General features: G+C 43.6%; 1 protein-coding gene across 2 annotated transcripts in view; it reads left to right on the top strand.

The window, feature by feature from the left end:
* Positions 1–1,299: 1,299 nt before the first annotated feature.
* The window catches only part of LOC126416082 (protein numb), a 234,531-nt gene continuing 217,075 nt past the window's right edge, over positions 1,300–18,755 (top strand). For both annotated transcript variants that reach the window (XM_050083570.1, XM_050083569.1), the window contains exon 1: positions 1,300–1,469. The gene's annotated coding sequence lies outside the window, so the exon portion shown is untranslated. The remainder of the gene's footprint in view (positions 1,470–18,755) is intronic.

Raw genomic sequence — 18,755 nt, 5'->3', positions numbered from 1 at the left:
ACACTTTAATGTGGTCAACGGAGGCGTCAATATGACACTACTTAGTTCATTAATACGAAAATATAGTATTGATTGGTGTATTATACAACAGTTTGGAAAGACGCCCGCATTTCGAAATATACGTCATATATCTGCAATGATAGGTAAGAGGTCTGTTAAATGTACGTCAGTCTCATGAAACTATCACAAAGAGCAAAAAAAAAAAAAAAAGTTTTACGTTAATTGCCTGGACAGGTCTTTTCCAGGCAGATATAACTGCTTTACAGGTTTCCACGGAGAATTTTACTAATTGCGCTGGCTGATATTACAGAACTAAACTTCGAGCATTAGAATGACCTGCCTGTCGCCCAAATCTCTCTAAGTTATTCCTCTTGTCGACTGCGACTGCCTCTCCCATTAAGGTATTTTGCTTCTGTATTTTATGTTGTATCAACGCTAATAACTTGACGTACAATGTAGCGCTCATCGGAAAATAATTTATGAAGTCTTTCGGTGTCGTGGTTCTGATTTTAGTCAGAAAAATTAGCGGAGGGGTGAAGTGGACTGGGGTAGTCGTCGTGGGGTTGTGGACCACTGCGGCTGCAGCGGGAACGGAGCCTCTCCGTCGTTTCTAGGTCCCCACATACAATACAATACACCAATACAGTAAATTAACGTAAGACCAGAAGCTCCTTTTTTTTTCAACCATTCTCGTGCCCATTCCGTCTTTTTTCATTGATTTCTGTTGCTCGCAAGCTGTAACTAATATAGCTGCAAAAAATGGCTCTGAGCACTATGGGACTTAACATCTATGGTCATCAGTCCAATATAGCTGCAGCACACGCCTACTTTTGGGTGTCCGGCATCTTAACCTTGTGAAGTTGCGTTGCCAAAGGACAATTTTTGTCATTGTTATTGAAAGCATGAGGTCGCTTCAGTATATTGAAGGTTTGAAACTAGAATTGTCAATTAATAATGAACGTGTGCAAGGAAATTTAGGGACCTGGAGAGATTAACTATCGTGTGTTTTGCGACAGGTTTGTTTCATCCGTCACTTTCGGAAACAGTCTGCACAGCGCGTGTACAAGGCCAGCAGTAGTTGGCTTCTCGGTAGGCCAGCGGCGCGTCTCGAGTAGGAGAGAGAGAATGCGCGTCCGCAGGACCATCAACAGCGGGCCGCAGACGATTAGCATGGGCGAGGAGCGGAGAGGAGTGGAGAGGTGACGCGCTCACGGCCGACCACTACCGCGGTCAGGTGGGGAGAGCCGCGCCGAGCCGCGCGGAGTTGGCAACACTGCGGCAGCTGCGCTGAGCCGCTCCTCAGTTGTCCGTCGCGTGGCTCGCCGTCGGGGCTGTCGCGTTCAGTGTGCGTGTGTTTTCGGGTGAAATAGCCGTTGCCGGTACGGCTCGCACTGCGAATTTGGTTGGTGATTAAGTGGCAATCCGTGTGGCTCCAGTCAGTGTTTGTGTGTTTATAAGTATGAAGCACGGTAAGTGGGTTATGCGCTGCTATGTGATGGGCCGCCCCCGCCTCGTGGCAACGCTGCCGCCGGTCGGATCCGACGGATGGCCTGTGGTGGCCTGGCTGTGTACCTGGCATGGCAGCCACAAGGTCGGCCGGCATTCCAGCCAGGACCCCAGCCCGCGGTCACTTCCCACACGATCAGGCAGGCTATAGCTTATATCCATTTACGAACTCCGCAAGCCTCTGAAACAGAAATGTAATCAAATTTAACGTGAACCACCAATATGTTTATTCGTCAGCAAATTTATGAAATCGATTTACATCCCTCCCTCCCACTTCCGCTCACTACACCATACCACAAAGTTCAATGACTAATCCTTTTATAAAAGCTTGGATCAAACACTTAACTTATGTAAAAAGTGTGGAAACAGTATCCCACTGTACCGTCAAAGATTATAAAAAACGTCTTTTATAAAAAAAGAGGAATTTGATAAAGATCTTTTGCAACGTAATAAGGACTTTCGTTTTACCATCAACTATAGAAAATTGAGGTTCTGTTTTACGGACGGTTCTTGACCCCCAGCCCTCAGCCGTGCATCTGCGGAAGTTCTGTCAGACAGCTGTTACGTAATCAGTTGCTGTTGCCAAAAATGATAGCCACCTTCTAATGTCGTTTGGTGAATGTCAGCTTCGTGTTAACATAAACGGCATTGTTTTCTCCAGACAAATATCGAGTGGCAACCTTCATTTGAGACCAATGTGTAGAAGGATGTGCATTCACCGTGACGGTACTAAGCGAATTGAGTGCGAAGGATGGAGAGACTTGAAAGTAGGCCTACGTATGAAGCAATGTCGAAAATGCTGGAAGTTTTCATTGTATGTCAGTGTTAGGTAGTACTGAAACGGGACTAATAAGATTTTTTAGTTTATCGTGTTACAACGACTACAACCAATGTCGTTAGGTTGGTGTCACAATTTTAAACTGAGTGCAATGTAATACCCATTGTTGCTGCTAATAATGGAGGGAGCTTTGGGAAAAATATGAAAGTCGTTGTGATAACTTGACCTTTCGTCTCCTACCATGAAGCTGATACACGCATTACTTAAACACATCTGGAAATTCAGATATAGGAAATACTGTAAAAATATTTTCTATTGATTTAACGAAAAATTACTACCATCAGCCCTGCGAATTTGTTTTGCGAACCTGAACTTCACTGAATTGTTACGTAAGTGAAACCTTGTGGATTACTGTTTTGTTTTTGATTATCGTTCTCGATTGCGCTCGACGTTCACTGTGGTTTTCTAGTCTTCTTACAGGCTAATGAGAAACTTCCGTTAAGAGATCAACAATTGTTACTCAGTATCGGAATGTTGGGAGTCGAAGTCACTGTATGAGTTTAAACTGACTCACTGGACTGGCATGCTAGTACGGATTTTCCTTGCCAACTTTCCCTGCAGCAATTTCGAACAGCAAAGTGAATCAGCGTAATTCGGTCTATGGATGGCGTAATCATCTCCTGGCGTAAAATGAACCGTGATTCGACAAATAATTGTTTTTACAGTGAATTCATCATATTATATAGCATTCTAGTCAATACACATTAATAACGGGATTTGTAGATGCCACCAGAAAGTTGGTTATTAATAAGTTTTGTGCAAAGTATTCCATTTGAATTTTGTCGCAGGGTACAAATTCGTCAGCACGGGATTGGGGCAAATACAGATTGCCGAACAAAACATAAGTTATACAGCAATCGCTAAAACCATGGTATTGTTTCATTGCGATCAGCCTAGTAATGCTACAACTGGCTAAACGAATGGTGTAAAACAAAGTACTTCTAGAGGTTTGAGAATTACATGATGAATAAAAACTATGAGTGTGAGTGCGAGATTGGGGGGGGGGGGGGGGTTTGTAGGACGGCCACTTCCCCCTACCCATTTGCAGACGCCTATGTACGTGGGAATGTTTCCCACGGGGGAGGCTACCCACAGTTAGGTCACAGCTGGGGCCAACGCTCGCTTGCATTGTGCTGCCACCCTCCCCCAGCGGGGTGGAATAGCAGCACACCTGGTTTACGCTGGCGCATGGCAGCAGTCCAGTGCGTAGCCCTTGGCGTGATCTTCCGGCTCGTTAATTTATCTCCCTCTGGTCACAAGCGGAAGTTCCTTCCTAGCGAAACTGCAGTGACATAATCAGCTGCGCGATGTCGAATTTTGTGATCTGGCGATTCAGTGATAAATAACCAGTTTCTGATTTCATAATTATTTTTGAGTATATGCCGAATATTGATAACAGTACCTGAACTAATGTCAACAAGGCTTGCCGGTAATGCCGCCGTTAGTTTTAGTTAGATAACGTTCTTATTTTCCGCGTACGAGCCGGTCAAGTATATTTAGTTATTACAGAATAATTCGTTGCCATATGCTAAGACAAATACAATTTTTTTTCATGTTATTCTTCCTTTTTGTTTTCGTTGACTTTAACGTGTAGTAAAATATTATACAAATATTGCAAATGTTACGGTATTCGTAGTAGCTTAAGTTCAAGACCCTTGCACTCACTGCTCATATGCATAATTTAGAGCGTAGCAATAACAAAAATGTAATGAGTCAATTTGGCAGCGTAGTGGAAAACATATGAATGCGCATGTAAACCCACGAAAGAAAAAGTGAAAATCAAACCTATGGGACGTTGAACGGCACATGGGAACACGGAATAAAAACTATTTTATTGTGTGGAGAAGAGTAAAAAAGTCTCTCATGAGCTTTCGAGGATCCCACGATGATACTTCAGGGAAAAAAGATTGTAAGTGTACTGAATATGTGATAATGAATTTGCATGTACCAACGACGTTAGTTGTGCTTCTGGTTGTTATGTCGCGTTAGATGAAACTAGATAAATGTCTGTAGTGTTACAACTTAGTTCACGCCGTAGTTTCAGGCATAAAAACCACATAGCGAAATATTTCAAGTCATTTTAATTTTTCAGTCGTCGATGAATTAGACAATTAAATCGATAAACGACTGTACTGTAATGGTATAGCGCCCCATGATCTCTCTCCTTCGTTATGGAAACTGTATTTGTTAGAGTAACATCGCGTTATCTTCAAACAACCCGACAGTTCTAAAAACTACTCAGGACATCATAATGGTTAGGCTATTACCAATACTAAATAAAATGTACTGTGCCGTCGTGTACAAGCGACATACATTTCATAAATTGTAAAAACGGCAGCTATTAGGACTATATAGCGTTAACAAGGAATCTTTTTCTGCAACAGATAGCTTGTTTCGTTTGTTGATGTGAACACATCTTAGGTGGTTTTGGTTGTTCTTGAAGTATTGTTTAGTTTCTTATTCACTTTAATTGCATCTGCATTCCAACATATATCCGAAACCAAACCCATGCAGTTTCTCCTTCCATTGTGAACACTTTTTTACTGAACTCGTAACACAGAAACAAGTGAAAGCTAGTTGTTGGATCGTCAAGACACTTGCACGTCACACAGTGTATTCGTAAAGTTTCTTCACACTGTCAGCGGAAGCCCAGAGCTCTTAGATGTTCTTGTATTAGATATTACTAACGAGATTCTGTGCATATCCGTAAAATGTGGGGACTACTGAAGAACGGGATACAACCCAACCACGTGTATTGTATTTATATTTTCAGCGTGTCTGCTTAATTTTGTATGATTCCAGAAATAAGTGACCAGCGGAACATGACCAGGCCCCTCTCCTCCGTGTTCGGCCGAAACTCACAACACCGAAGTTCTCTGTACGTAATTATGTAGTTGTGTGTACTATATTGTGCATACACGCCAAGTAACGAAAACGTACCCAGAAACGCATGGCCTAAATTAAAACATCAAATTGTTTATTTGTTGTGAATCAGAAAACGATTCCATTTTAAAGTGAACGTAAATTTAGCACCTCGCATTAATAAAAACCATGACATTCCAGTGAAATGCTACGCTCAATAGCCATCATTGGTTAAGCATAAAAATTTCTCGCCGAAAGCAATATTCTTACGTCTGATTTCTCAAGTGATATTAGTTTTCTTCTTCCAGTTGCTTGTTCTGAGTTTTGAACTTGCTGTTTTATGTTAAGCACTACTTTTGTTTTGTCTTATTTGGGCAAGACTGTTACAATATTGGTTTCTGTGCCTGAGGTATTAAGACATTCATGCACAAAAGTAACAAAACAAAAGTAGATAATAATTGAAAAATGACATTTAAGGTCTTGTAACGTGCCGCTTAAGAATGAGTCATCGCGCGAGAAACGGTTCCAGTAAATTATAAAAATTTAGCTTTATTAGATTATTATTATAACAGCATGCGTTTCGTACTTTTGCCTTTGTCTGTCTGCAGTACGTTAAGGAAGGAGGAGATTTTTTGGGGGGTGGGGGACGGGCGCGTTGCAGTCAAAAACAAATATTCGGCGGAAGCCATCCGATTTCTTTTGATAGGAGACAAGAGAGTGGTCTACCAACTAAAAGTTAACACACTGTATAAGAATAGACCAACTTTTCCCCCAGCAGTTATGATGGAAATTTTCCGTGGTTTTAGTACCCCGCGGCGAGTGAACTTTGGAATACTGTAGTAACTTTGACAAACATCTTTATACCGTATGCACTGCATGTACATTTTAAGCGTGTCTGTGCGTAATTCATCATTATTCCAAAAGTAACTGACCTACAAAACTTAACTGGTTCCACCTCTCTATGACCTTTTTTTTCCCCCAAATTGGCCCGCATCCATCTATCCAGCTTTTCCTCTAGAACTGAAGTACAAATACATTGAGCTGTGCCAACTACAGTTTATTGTATTTCCAAACTCTGCTCGTAAAGTTGCAATCTATAGTCCTATAAATTACATTCTACTGTATGAGAAGATATCTGCGGGGATCCTGGGTTCTAATGCCATTGAGAACCCTAAATTTTGTTGTTTAGGCTGGAACGAGGGCACATTCAGCCTCGTGATGCCAAATAAGGAGCTGGTTGATTAAGACGCCGAAGTGGTGCCCGATAAAAGGCTCGCAACAGGATGAAAGCCATAGGACATTTATTTAACGACACATCAATAACACGGAGCCATTCCCCAGGCGGGAGTCGATGACGCAAAATGTGCTTTAATAGGCAGCGGCGCTACTCTGAAGCCATGCCCTCCTTTGTTCCGTTTATGTAATATTGAGAGGACGTTCAATCCTGCTCATAGTTGTCGTAATACTGTTTTCCGTTCTCGTATCTATTGTGATTTGTACTGCGCCACTCGATCCGACTATCCCGGAACTCGGCAAAGAATTGCTTGCGGGAGTATCAGTCAACGAGAACTCCCGTTCACAGGAGCAGCTTCGTTTCGTGGTGCGGTCTGTTTGTACGCCCGTTAGAAGCTAGCTGTTTTAGTGGCCGCCGCCATTGCGTAGGCCGGAGCAGCGGAAGTTGCGGCGAACAGTTATACAAGCCGCGGCCTAAAGGCGCCTCGTGTTCACAGCCACTGCCAGTCGCCATGTACTCCAGCTGCGTCCTCACCTTTGTTCTCTCCGAGGTAAGGGCAGACCACAGCAAGAGCCTTGTGTTGCGCTGCGGTTCACAGACCTTCGTTATCACTGGCCGGCTTCAAGGGCAAGACCTATTTGCTGGGAATATTAGGCCTACCTCCTTTTTTCTACTCCAACGTCTTACGGGCCAAGTCACTTACGCAACTAATTTCAGTTCTCATTGCAGCAAAAAGGAAATAAAAATACTGCTCCTATGCATATGTTTCGTGCCATTGTCCATCGATAACAGCAAGATGATTTGGCTCCAAGCACCAGGCGACAGTATTTCTTTCAGCCCGATTTACAACCTTATTTGGCCATTTATTTTGTGGCTACTAGCTGCTGGTAATACAGTAAAGTGTTTTGTCTTAGTGGTGTGCTTCCTTTGTAGAATAAATTAATTGTTGAACGAACTTGCACCCCCCACAGCAAGATTTTCCTGCTGAAGAGCCGACCTGTGTACGGAAGATGGCTTGAAATTGTGTCTGTGTCCTCGTTCGTTGGTTGGCAGAGGAGGCTGAGACAGTTATAATCGGCAGGCTACGTTCTGTTCACCTAGATTAGAGGAACTTACTTGTAGTCTTTGTATTGAGGCAGATTGAATCAATATTAGACCCTCTTCGTTGCTGTCAAAGTTGTGGTTTGTTTCTAAATTTGAATTGCCTCAACAAATAGTGGGGTTGTAGCAGTTGTTGACTTTACCCAGAACGTACTTGCAAGAGAACTTTTGGATGTCAAAAGTATTGGCCGTGTTTCCACTAGAATTTCAAGTGAAATACACTGTGACAGGTCCACAGGGTGCAGAGATAATTGTGGAATGAGCACAGCGTACTCCGCGTGACGCCAACATCAGAGGTTTTCAGGTGACTACTGTATAGTGCTGTTTGTTTAAATTTTGAGCTAAGGCAGAAACATCGCTATTACATTTATTTTTCCTCCCTTTTACACGTTCCTTTATTAACAGCAGTCGCTAATAATTGTTGCTGCCACGGATACAGAGCTAAAAAGGCCTACGCCGAAGGCGAACATGTTACTCCCTACGTTTTATATACCACAGGTAATAATAGTAGTAAGAGGTAATTTTTGTGTGATGAAAAATATCGAAATACTGTGTATGTAATACACAGTTAATGCAGTAGGAGTAATTTTTGTGACTGCGTGGACATGTATTTACGGGACTAGATGAAATCACTGGTTTGGCAGTATACTCCCAGTCAGTATGTTATGTGTAAACAAAATTCGGACAGTGTTCATCAGTTGATAAGTTTTGTATGTAAAAGTCTGCGTAATTTCCTTCCTACTATAAAGATATGGAATCTACTGTAATCGAAAAATCGACGAAAAATATATACAAGAATAAATCTCTTAGTTTGCTGCTTGTTATAGCCGGTCACGATGTCTTTCGGAACACTTTTTTAACTTTGGCGTTCTTTGAAGTATAGAACATTGCCACCCAGTAACTTCGGTGTTCTTAGAAGTATATAACATTACCGCCTCAGTATACTTCAATGAAACAGAGTCGGCATTACCATTGGGTGCAGTATATAACCATAAAATGATGTTGACTCTCTCTTCTTTTGTCATTAAAAAGCGGCATGCGGTCTGTGAAACGTGTTGCCGATAAGCGAAATGTCCTTGCGTTTCTGTTAAGTTTTAAGCGAAGTTCATTATAAATATCGCTTGCAAATTGTCAAGATACTGTAAAACTCGTGTAAGAAGTTGACGCTACTTATGGATCGTACGTGTCTGTGTGATGTAATGACACCCAGAGTCTACAGTGTCAACGAAATATTTCACGTTGTACCGATGTTACGCGACCCAGGAGGAAATGTTGACAGAAATCATGTTCTGCACTTCCGAACGCTCACTCGGCAGATATAGTCTCCTAGTCCCATCGTTCGCTGTCCTAGAGTAGAGACCAGGACGAGGTATCTAAATTAACTGACAGTTGAAGACATACTTGAAGACAGCCGTTGAAGATATTTTATGTAGAAAGTGCTGCACAGCTTCGTTGTAAACCACGGAGACGGCCAAAAGCTGCTGTGATGTGTGTGTCCAAAGACAACCATCTTGAACTATGGACATGACATCAGGTTGAAGGACATACCTGATTCTGAAACCTTGGACACAATCAACATGTAGCGGATACATTTTACGCAGTACGAGAGGGGGAATCATTCAAAAAATGGGAAGGACAACACGTTTATTTCCCAGCGGCATCCAAGACTAAAACTTTGAGTCTACTAGTGATAAAGATATTTAAGGCTCGAACGATAGCTGATTTGTTGTTGTGTTTATTCTTATTTAAAATATGCGCTTTGAGTACTTTGCGTGTGTCGTCGTTGTATTAACGTTCTAATAGCAAGGAAAAAAGTCGCCACATTACGTCATTGTGCCGTAGGAAAGCCCTTGTAACAACTTACCATTCCGCTGAAACGCGTAACTCAAGCAGATGAGGGAGGAATTGTTATTGTATGCATCTATCATTTGAATGCTGTTTGCGGGATATTGTGTCAGCTTGATGAAGCTAAATATAAAATGTACCCAAAGATTTGCTCATCTGAATGGGCTTATTATGGGAAATATCCGCTGAAATAGGTTACTGAAATTTGTGACGACTGACACGGCTCCCCTACCCTGGATTGAGACGTTATTAACTGTAATTGGTTTTAGAACAAAAAATGTTGTCGCAGGCATATCTTCGCAGCTGTCAGATGTTTCTCTACGCTTAGTGACCTTTCTTCGCAGTAGATAGGCGCTATTATTGGTTGAAAAGATTTAGCACGTACCGTTCCATAACAAGCCCGACTACGGCCATTCGGACGTCGGAGGACATCCGTACATATTGGCTAATTTTTCTTATTCCCAGTGTACCTGTATGCTAATGACAAACACCGAGTTAGCTGCACCTGCTGTGGGTACGTATTCAAACCAAGAAGGGACAAAGCAGCTCAGAGGCAGACATACCAAAGGCGCGGATATTAAGTGCCGGAACGCACCTGTTCGACCATATTACAACCCTCTACCGTGCGCGCCGTAAAAGTATTAGGCTTCGTTTCTCGAAAACTAGTGATTAAACTTTTAATGAGAGAGATTTTTGTAAAATACTGTTCAGAAATCAACTACTGCCAGTCAGAGTTGAAACAGTTGCATTGTCGCTGCTCGGTGAATGTGTCCAGTATTAATAAAGCATTTAGGAATGGATTATGATGAAGGTATTCCTGGGCCATCGGAGTCGTGCGCAATTGCGACTTATCGACATTTAGTAAAAGCAGAACACGATGCGACGTGAGACACGGAGTGAGATGTTTAGTAAATGCATTAAGTCATTTGTCTTCTGCTCATTGAAAGGTAGTCTGTAATTCTGGTTCAAATGGCTCTAAGCACTATGAGACTTAACATCTGAGGTCATCAGTCCACTAGACTTAGAACTACTGAAACCTAACTAACCTAAGGACATCACACACATCCATGCCCGAGGCAGGATTCGAACCTGCGACCGTTGCAGCTGCGAGGTTCCGGACTGAAGCGCCTAGAACCGTTAGACTACAGCGGCCGGCTGTAATTCTGGAATTCATTACTGCTCATTGAGAGGTCTTACAGTTGAATTCATTACTAGAAATAACCAACACATCTGAACACGAACGTCTCTATAATACCTCTTCACGAAACATTAATTACGTCTGAAGGGTTTGACAAGCACGAAGACAAGCAGTGTACGGATGTCCTCCGACGTCCGAATGGCCGTAGTCGGGCTTGTTATGGAACGGTACGTGCTAAATCTTTTCAACCAACAGCGCCTACCTACTGCGGAGAAAGGTCACTAAGCATAGAGAAACATCTGACAGCTGCGAAGATATGCCTGCGACAACATTTTTTGTTCTAAAACCAATTACAGTTAATAATGTCTCAATCCAGGGTAGAGGAGCGTCTACGGGCAGCCTGCGACAACATTTTTTGTTCTAAAACCAATTACAGTTAATAATGTCTCAATCCAGGGTAGAGGAGCGTCTACGGGCAGACGTTATCGTGCTGGAATGTAAGGTGGGATGGCATGCCATGAAGGGCAACAGAACGGGGTGTAGAATATCGTCGACGGACCGCTGTGCTGCAAAGATACTGTGGATGACAACCAAAGATGTCATGTTATGAAAAGAATTGACACTCACAGACCATCACTCCTGGTTGTCGGGCCGTACGGCGGGCGACAGTCAGGTTGGTATTCCACCACTTTCCAGAGCGTCTCCAAACACGTCTTCGCTGGTTGTTGGGGCTCATTTCGAAGCGGGATTCAGAACTGAATACAATTCTACTCCACTCAATGAGATTCCACCCCAAAGACGTGTCTGGAGACACCCTGGATAGTGGTGGGGTACCAACCTGACTGTCGCCCGCCATACGGCCCGAGAACCAGGAGCGATGATCTAGGGTACCATTTCATTCCATAGCCGGACTGTTTGGTTCTCACGCATGGCACCCTTGCAGCACAACTGTATGTCGGCGATGTTTTACACCCCGTTTTGTTGCCCAACATGGCAAGCCATCCTGGGCTTGCATTTCAGCAACATAATGCCCGCCCACACACGGCGAGAGTGCTTGCCAAACCGTACCCTGTCCAGCAAGGTCACCGGATTTCCCCCAGCTGAGAAAGTTGGGAGCATTATGGGCAGCGCCCCCCAACCAGCTCGGGATATTGACGATCGGACGTTCCAGTTAGAATTTGGGTCGATTTCCTTCAGGACGTCGTATAGAGGTGGACCAAAGCGTTATTGACTTGCTCAATTTGTGAAGCTCTTTCTCTTGCACAAATTATGAGTATTTGCGTGTTCTGGCTCGGGCTGGTGGCTCCAAACAATCCGACCGCAGCGCCAAGGTAACGGTGAAAGAAGCGGTTGGCCCCTCTGCGGTCTCGCCCCAACGCCGAGTGTGCATTTCACGCTGTTTGCGCGACTCCTTCGCTCTGTCATGATAATGAGCTTCTCACGTCCGCAGAAACCGTGCTGCAGGCTGCTGACGCCGTTCCGAGAGCCGTGGCGTTGTGCGTCCAACCTCTTTAAACGTCGCTTACCCTCTTTCGCACAATCTTACCTGCAGCAAGAACGTTTCCTCGTTGGTAGCTTTCTGCAAACTGCAGAATGTTCACTATTTGTGAAATAATGAGGGGAAGAATCTTATTCCACTTACCTCGTATCGTATGTTTACAACTACAGATGTTTCCAAAATGAACAACCAAAATATAAAATATTTATGACTGCATACGTTGATTTTTCGCACTACATGGGTATTCACACTTAGATCCGCCAGGTTAGCCGAGCGCGCTAACGCGCTGCTTCCTGGACTCGGGTAGGCGCGCCGGCCCCGGATCGAATCCGCCCGGCGGATCCCCTAGGTGAATACCGGGATGGTCCCCACGTCCCGCCTCAGTTACACGGCTCGCAGACATCTGAACAATTTCGCACTATTCCATGGATTACACTAGTCGCAGATAGTTGGGGTACACCAATTCCTTCCCGGGGGGTACGGGGTGGCGGCAGGAAGGGCATCCGGCCACCCCTTCAACTAACATTGCCACATCCGATTAACCATGCCGACCCTGCGTATCCGCGGGAAAAACAGCACAAGCGAAAGAAAGAAAGAAAGAATGGGTATTCACACTTAGAAAAATATTTGGACATTCAACTTACGTTAGTAAAATACTTCGGGCAATTGTGCCATAATCGGAAGCGTTTCTTGGAGAATGCCATCTGACACCAAACTGTCACATTCGAACCTAATAGAGACCTCGGATAACCTGCAGATCTGTCTGTCCCGACAGCCAGGTCTTCTTCTTTTAAATCTTTCACCTCATTTTAATGGTAATTCCTAGTAACACGTATCGTAGACTACAGCACTCTGGGCTACACTGCCCGACATGAAACAAAATCGTAGTGTGCCAGTATGCTACTTGCGGTAAACCTCTTATCTCAGAAAGACTCCACGGGCTCCTCAGAAATGTCTCAGCGCGAAAGTGTCCGTCCGCCCATTAGTTCCAACCCAGAACTGGACTTAGGCAAGCACCAGTGTCGGGGTACGCAAGTTATGAGGCGCTGTGGTACGGCGCAATACAGTATTTCCCTTCCGAGAAATGTGACCGACACTGGGGACTTTAATGAAAGCCTCCTCAGTCGTGTAATCCTACTTTTTGTTGCTAGAGGGGCTGTGATGGCATCTGCCTGCACATCACCGATATGCCATGAGACTAGGGAGAGATCTCTTTAAGATTCCAAAGTGTGGTCTAGTCCAAGGGGTTTGAGCGTTTGCAGCGGTCTTTATCCTTACTGTGTGATTTTTTTTTTTTTTCCCTCAGTATGGAAGAGACAGGACCTCATTGAAAAACAAGCACGGGGGAGGGGGGAATTCTGTAATTGCAGCGACCTAGGAACACGAATCGCCTTGGGCAATGTCATCTTCGAGGCAAGAATGTTTCGTCCGAGCTAGGGATGTTCGATAATGCTAAATCGTCAATGCTAAATCGTCAATTTCTTATCATCGATGCTACACGATGAATTTATAGAACGGCGTAAGAAGCAACGTACATTAATACGTATTCAGTAAATACAGCAATAACGAACATTGCATGTCCTACAACTTTTTGCATGCAGAATGTAAAATTACATTTTCAAGAGAAGTTTGCCCTTCATTCTACTGCGTCGTTGACAGCGTATGTCTTGCTTTTGAGAAGTTTTCCAGAAGTGACTTTGTGACTGTACAGTTTAAACACTTCAGAGGGTTGTTTTTAGCAGCTTTGAATAGATAGTTCTTATGTTGGGGTTCCATACTTCTAAGCAAATCTTTTTAAGATCTAGAAGGCAACCTTTCAGTCTGTTTCTGTTCCTGTTCAGATTTTTTTGCGCCGTTTTGTAACGTTGCTCTGCAAATCTGATTTGGTTTTTCTGCTGTCCCGTAACGTATCGACGGTGTTGCCCATCTTCAACGTTTGAACTGCCACAAACGAGTCCCTGATGGTTTAGATTCGAACATGCTAAAGCATCTTGAAAGCGTATAGTGTCGAATCTACGATCAAGCAACGTTGATGTGGCTAATATTTTAACTTGTTCAATTGATAACGTACGTTTAATTTATGTTACGATGTTACTGTTTAGATTATCTCCGTAGTAAGTATTAGTTGCATGTCATATTTTTATATTCAGTGTACAACCTATTGGGATTACTTTAATGCCTGTAACATATTTTTTCCTACTGAAGTTTCATGAGTAGCGATATAAGACTGTCACATCCATCTGCCAGATGTATAATTTCTGCAGTTATTAGCGTGGGTGCCGACTAGCATTATTAATCCCTGGATTCAGCTACAAATATCTTTTATTCGTGTAGAATGCAGAACTGCATCATGGGGATACTTCTTGAGGTAGGCCTAGTTTGAAGACTCCTTATCTTACTTCATCAATTGTTGCTTACGTTCTTTAAACCACATTACAGTCCATTTCACAGCAGTAATCGGCTCTTGTACTTGTCTTTTCAATAGTTTTTTTTCACTACAGAATTGAGCACTTGACGAGTCTTTCTTCCAAACAGTGTTTCTGCCCCCTTAACCACTGCACTGGCGTTGGGTTCAGAAAAAAATTACTGAAAGTGGGTAAAAATAGCCTGTTTCTTTGCCAACATCGAAGGTCGATGTTTAGAAAGCTTCTGTATAGATATTGAAACATCGATGTTTAATCATATTTTGTAAATTTAGATGACCGTCGAATATCGTTAGACCTCAGTGGAATCTCATTCTTTGGCAGACAGCAAAAGCCCGTCGTCTGGAATCGTGTGGCTTTGAATTAATTTCAGCCCCCCTGTTTCTTTAAGTCGTGATTGTGAGAGTGGTGGGACCAATAACGTCGTCGTCAAATTCCTTTAAAACATATTCGCCATCCTTAAGATGAGCGAACAGTGTGAAGAAATACAGGACGGGTTTCATGAGAGCAAATCTAGACGGGTTTCTAGCCTTTTATGGGATACGAAACGTCGGTGTAGCTCTTCGAGCCTGGCAGTACGTATTAGTCGACGTAGTGGATCTTTCTCGACTTAGCGTCCACTCACTGAAGCGACGGAAATAAAAAGGCTGACAGTAGTACTACGGGTGCACTTGACAGTGGCACAAATGCTTGAATCTGATCGATAGTGCAGAATCAAATATAAATATAATTCTAACCGAACAGTCTTAACGGAGATGATGATTTTGTCTGGTATGTCTGGTGCTCTAGAAGTATATGTATAGTGCAATAGAAGGATGTTGGTGGAAAGTTAGGCAGATTTAAAGGAAATGAGGAGCCTCCCGGCAGAATCGGCAAGGAGAGGAACATGTGGAAAACATTGACTAAAAGAACGACAGAAAAATAGGACATGCAGATACTAGCTTCCACGGTTCTAGGTGGGTCCCTACACCGTAAGAACTTTGAGGAAAGTCTGGTATTAAAACGTTGAGTGTAAGTGCCACTCCTTGATGAAGAGGTTGGCACAGGCGACGAATTTCTTGGCGGACAGCAGCAGACCAAACAAGAGACTTCAAATGAATCTGTAAAACAAACTGCGTCCTCTCCTTTGTGTACCACGTCATCTTGGTAATGTAGTTGGGCTTTCGTCGTTTCCGTTGTGTCCTCACCCGCGTGCCGTTTACCCCAGTTAGCCGGCCAGACACCGCAGAGCAGGTGCAGTAGTGCGCCCTCCCCTCCCATACCCTACCCCAGCCCTACCGCGGCAACTTTTAGCCAGAGCCTCTCCCCCCTTCCCTTCCCCTCCATGTTCTGCCACAGACGGCGTGGCGTGGCGAGACGAGGCACGCTGCAAAAAGTTTGCTTTGCCCGCTCAGATTCGCCAACCCACGGCCCGGACAGATACTGCTCTACTTCTCGCTGCGGTCGCGTCTGTAGCTTGAGACTAGGTTGTACCAGACTTCGTCGGAGTTGTTTCTTTTCCGATCATTCCCCGTGCCCTTTCATGCCGGTCCTACCCGGAATTTTGCGGGTTTCATGGTCCAGTCATCGATTTTAAAAACATTTAGGTGTTGTGAGTACCGATTTATTTATCAAGATCGCTACGTTAACACAATTACTGGATTACTAGTTTCGGCAAAACGTACTACTATCTTCAGATCCTTGAAAACAGGGCAGTTGCATCATACAATGCTTAAACGCTTCCGTGACATTAGGAAGTACGAATGGCACGAACAATACATATACCTGCAGCATCTCGCCTGTACGCGGAACAATGCCATGTGACTGAGACAGAGTAACTGATGAGTGGATTTGGCGTATAACGGAAGCTAGTACTGAGAGGTACCACCAGATTGTCTGCACAACATGACGTCAGTTACAACTAATGTAACAGGGTCACACCTTTGTTTAACGTTGTAACGAACAAAATGAATACAACATCGAAGTTGTATACACGAAGTAATCTCAACGGCAAAATTTGCAGTAATTGTATACCTATCCATAAAATTCAGGTTTGTTGAAAAGATGCACTGTATTAGGTGTCCTGTGCATTGGGAAGCTACCACATCGTTTTTCGAAAAGATGGCGTTCTAGCAGTTGGCGGATAGGAGAGGGAGGGAGGGCTGGGGGCAATGATTTTACCAGACAGCGAGCGCAGTTGAAATTACACAATTAGGTAGCGTCGCAAGGAGAATTGCAGCCACTTGCCGAGTGTAACAACACTTGGATTTTCCAAGTGGCACAAGGACGGCTCTCACGATTAACCGTAAACAGTTACGAGCGTAACATTCTCAAAATAATGGAACTTGACTAACATACGATTTCGTGCCCCTCAGATTCTGAAGCGATTTCAGATTTTCTTCGTGGGATGTTCGTCATTGAAATTGGTAGTCTCTAACCATTGACGTAACTTTTTCAGTGCCGGCCGCGCTGGGCGTGCGGTTCTAGGCGCTACAGTCTGGAACCGCGTGACCGCTACGGTCGCAGGTTCGAATCCTGCCTCGGGCATGTATGTGATTGATGTCCTTAGGTTAGTTAGGTTTAAGTAGTTCTAAGTTCTAGGGGACTGATGACCTTAGAAGTTAAGTGCCATAGTGCTCAGATCCATTTGAACTATTTTTGAACTTTTTCAGTCCCTGATTAATGTTATGCCGTTTTGGATCTACTGTGTCTTATATGGAGGAAATCCAAAAGAACTATCTTTGGGCAGACACTTTGAAACATGATTTACATAAATAAGTTTATCATTCAAACAGTATTAGTGATTCAAAACACGTAAATCTTTATTCAAGGTTTACGTACTGGCAAAGTAACCATTCCAAGAGTTTTACATTCCTTGCCTTTGTCTCGATAATCAACTATTTGCGCTGAGAGTGTGAATAAACAGCAATGCAAAAAACAATCGAGCACACTGTGTTAGTAAAAAACGTGTTCCATCTCTAAATTTGATTTATTACAACCGACGTACGGCGGAAGCCGCAACTAAAAAGTAAAGGTGGCATACATCTAAAATCTGTTTGTCATCTGCATCTTTTGACAAAAGTAAATTAAATATACGAACGTAAATCACATTCAGCGAAAATTCAGGCAACAAAAATTTATGTAAAAATCTAATTGGATAATAATCCTCGCCGACCCGACTTCCAAAGTACTACTTATCGATGTTACGTCAAGTAATATGAACCTGCAAAGACATGTGCAAAAGTCAACAAAGACCACAGCATTTTCACCTGCAAGTAATTAGACCACCTTTACACCACCGAATCGTTATTGGGAGCCTTAAAACCAGGCTACGGTTATAATGAACACACATTACGGAAGTAAAAGTAAACAGAAGACGGGTGAAACATGGCGTCGAGCGCTCTCAGCCAATCAGTAGCGATACCATATTTGGGTACATACTATCTCTGTAGGCTCTGTTGTGGACGGTATCGTGGGAAGCTTGTCCTGAGCACAAAATTAGTCCAAAAGATGGCACTGCAGTATGTGGCATGCTCTTCGCTGCGTTCGCAGAGAAAAAGCATCCCCTTCAGCTGAGGAGATAGCCATTAGATTGTTGCGGCATCATGGTGGGAGGGAGGGGGGGGGGGCAGATGGAGGTGACTGGCAGCAGCAGACTTCCCTTTCTACATTCCCACCGGCACGTGCTGCACCTGCGTTCTTTCCTGGTCGGTAGGCTTCTGTTGGCTTCCATCGCGTCCGACCAAGTGACCTTGCACTCAGGAGGGGCCGCAGTGCCGGTGAGGGGCAAGAGATGCTGCATAGGAATAGTAGTTGCATCGTTTAGTGTAGTCTTCACTCTCTTCGCGTGCAGACGTAAGCAAGACTGACTGGCAGTTGTGTGTCGGCAACCCATATACAGGGTGTATCATAATTAATGGCGTGAACGCCTACAGTTGAATGTACACTGTACTAGAAGCAAAAAAGTCTCAGTAACCATAGGGTCGAAAATGCATACCTTAAGAGCTACGAGCAATTTTTCGTCTTCGATACTGTGAAGCAAATCTCTTCTACTGCAAGATCTTTGCTTTCCGCATTTTGGATAGTATGGACCAAAACAAGAAAAAATGTCCAGTAAACATTTGCTCTAAAATGCGTACCTTAAGAGTTATGAGCACGTGCTCATCTTCGCTACTTGTAAACACAACTCTTCTGATGAACGATTGCTCATAGCTCTTAAGGTATGCATTTTAGAGCAAATGTTTACTGGACATTTTTTCTTGTTTTGGTCCATACTATCCAAAATGCGGAAAGCAAAGAGCTTGCAGTAGAAGAGATTTGCTTCACAGTAT

The sequence above is a fragment of the Schistocerca serialis genome, chromosome 8 (genome assembly GCF_023864345.2).
Source record: "Schistocerca serialis cubense isolate TAMUIC-IGC-003099 chromosome 8, iqSchSeri2.2, whole genome shotgun sequence".
NCBI classification, from domain to species: Eukaryota; Metazoa; Arthropoda; class Insecta; order Orthoptera; family Acrididae; genus Schistocerca; species Schistocerca serialis.
The sequence above is the reverse complement of the archived record's forward strand: the minus strand, read 5'-3'. Positions and strand labels throughout refer to the sequence as shown.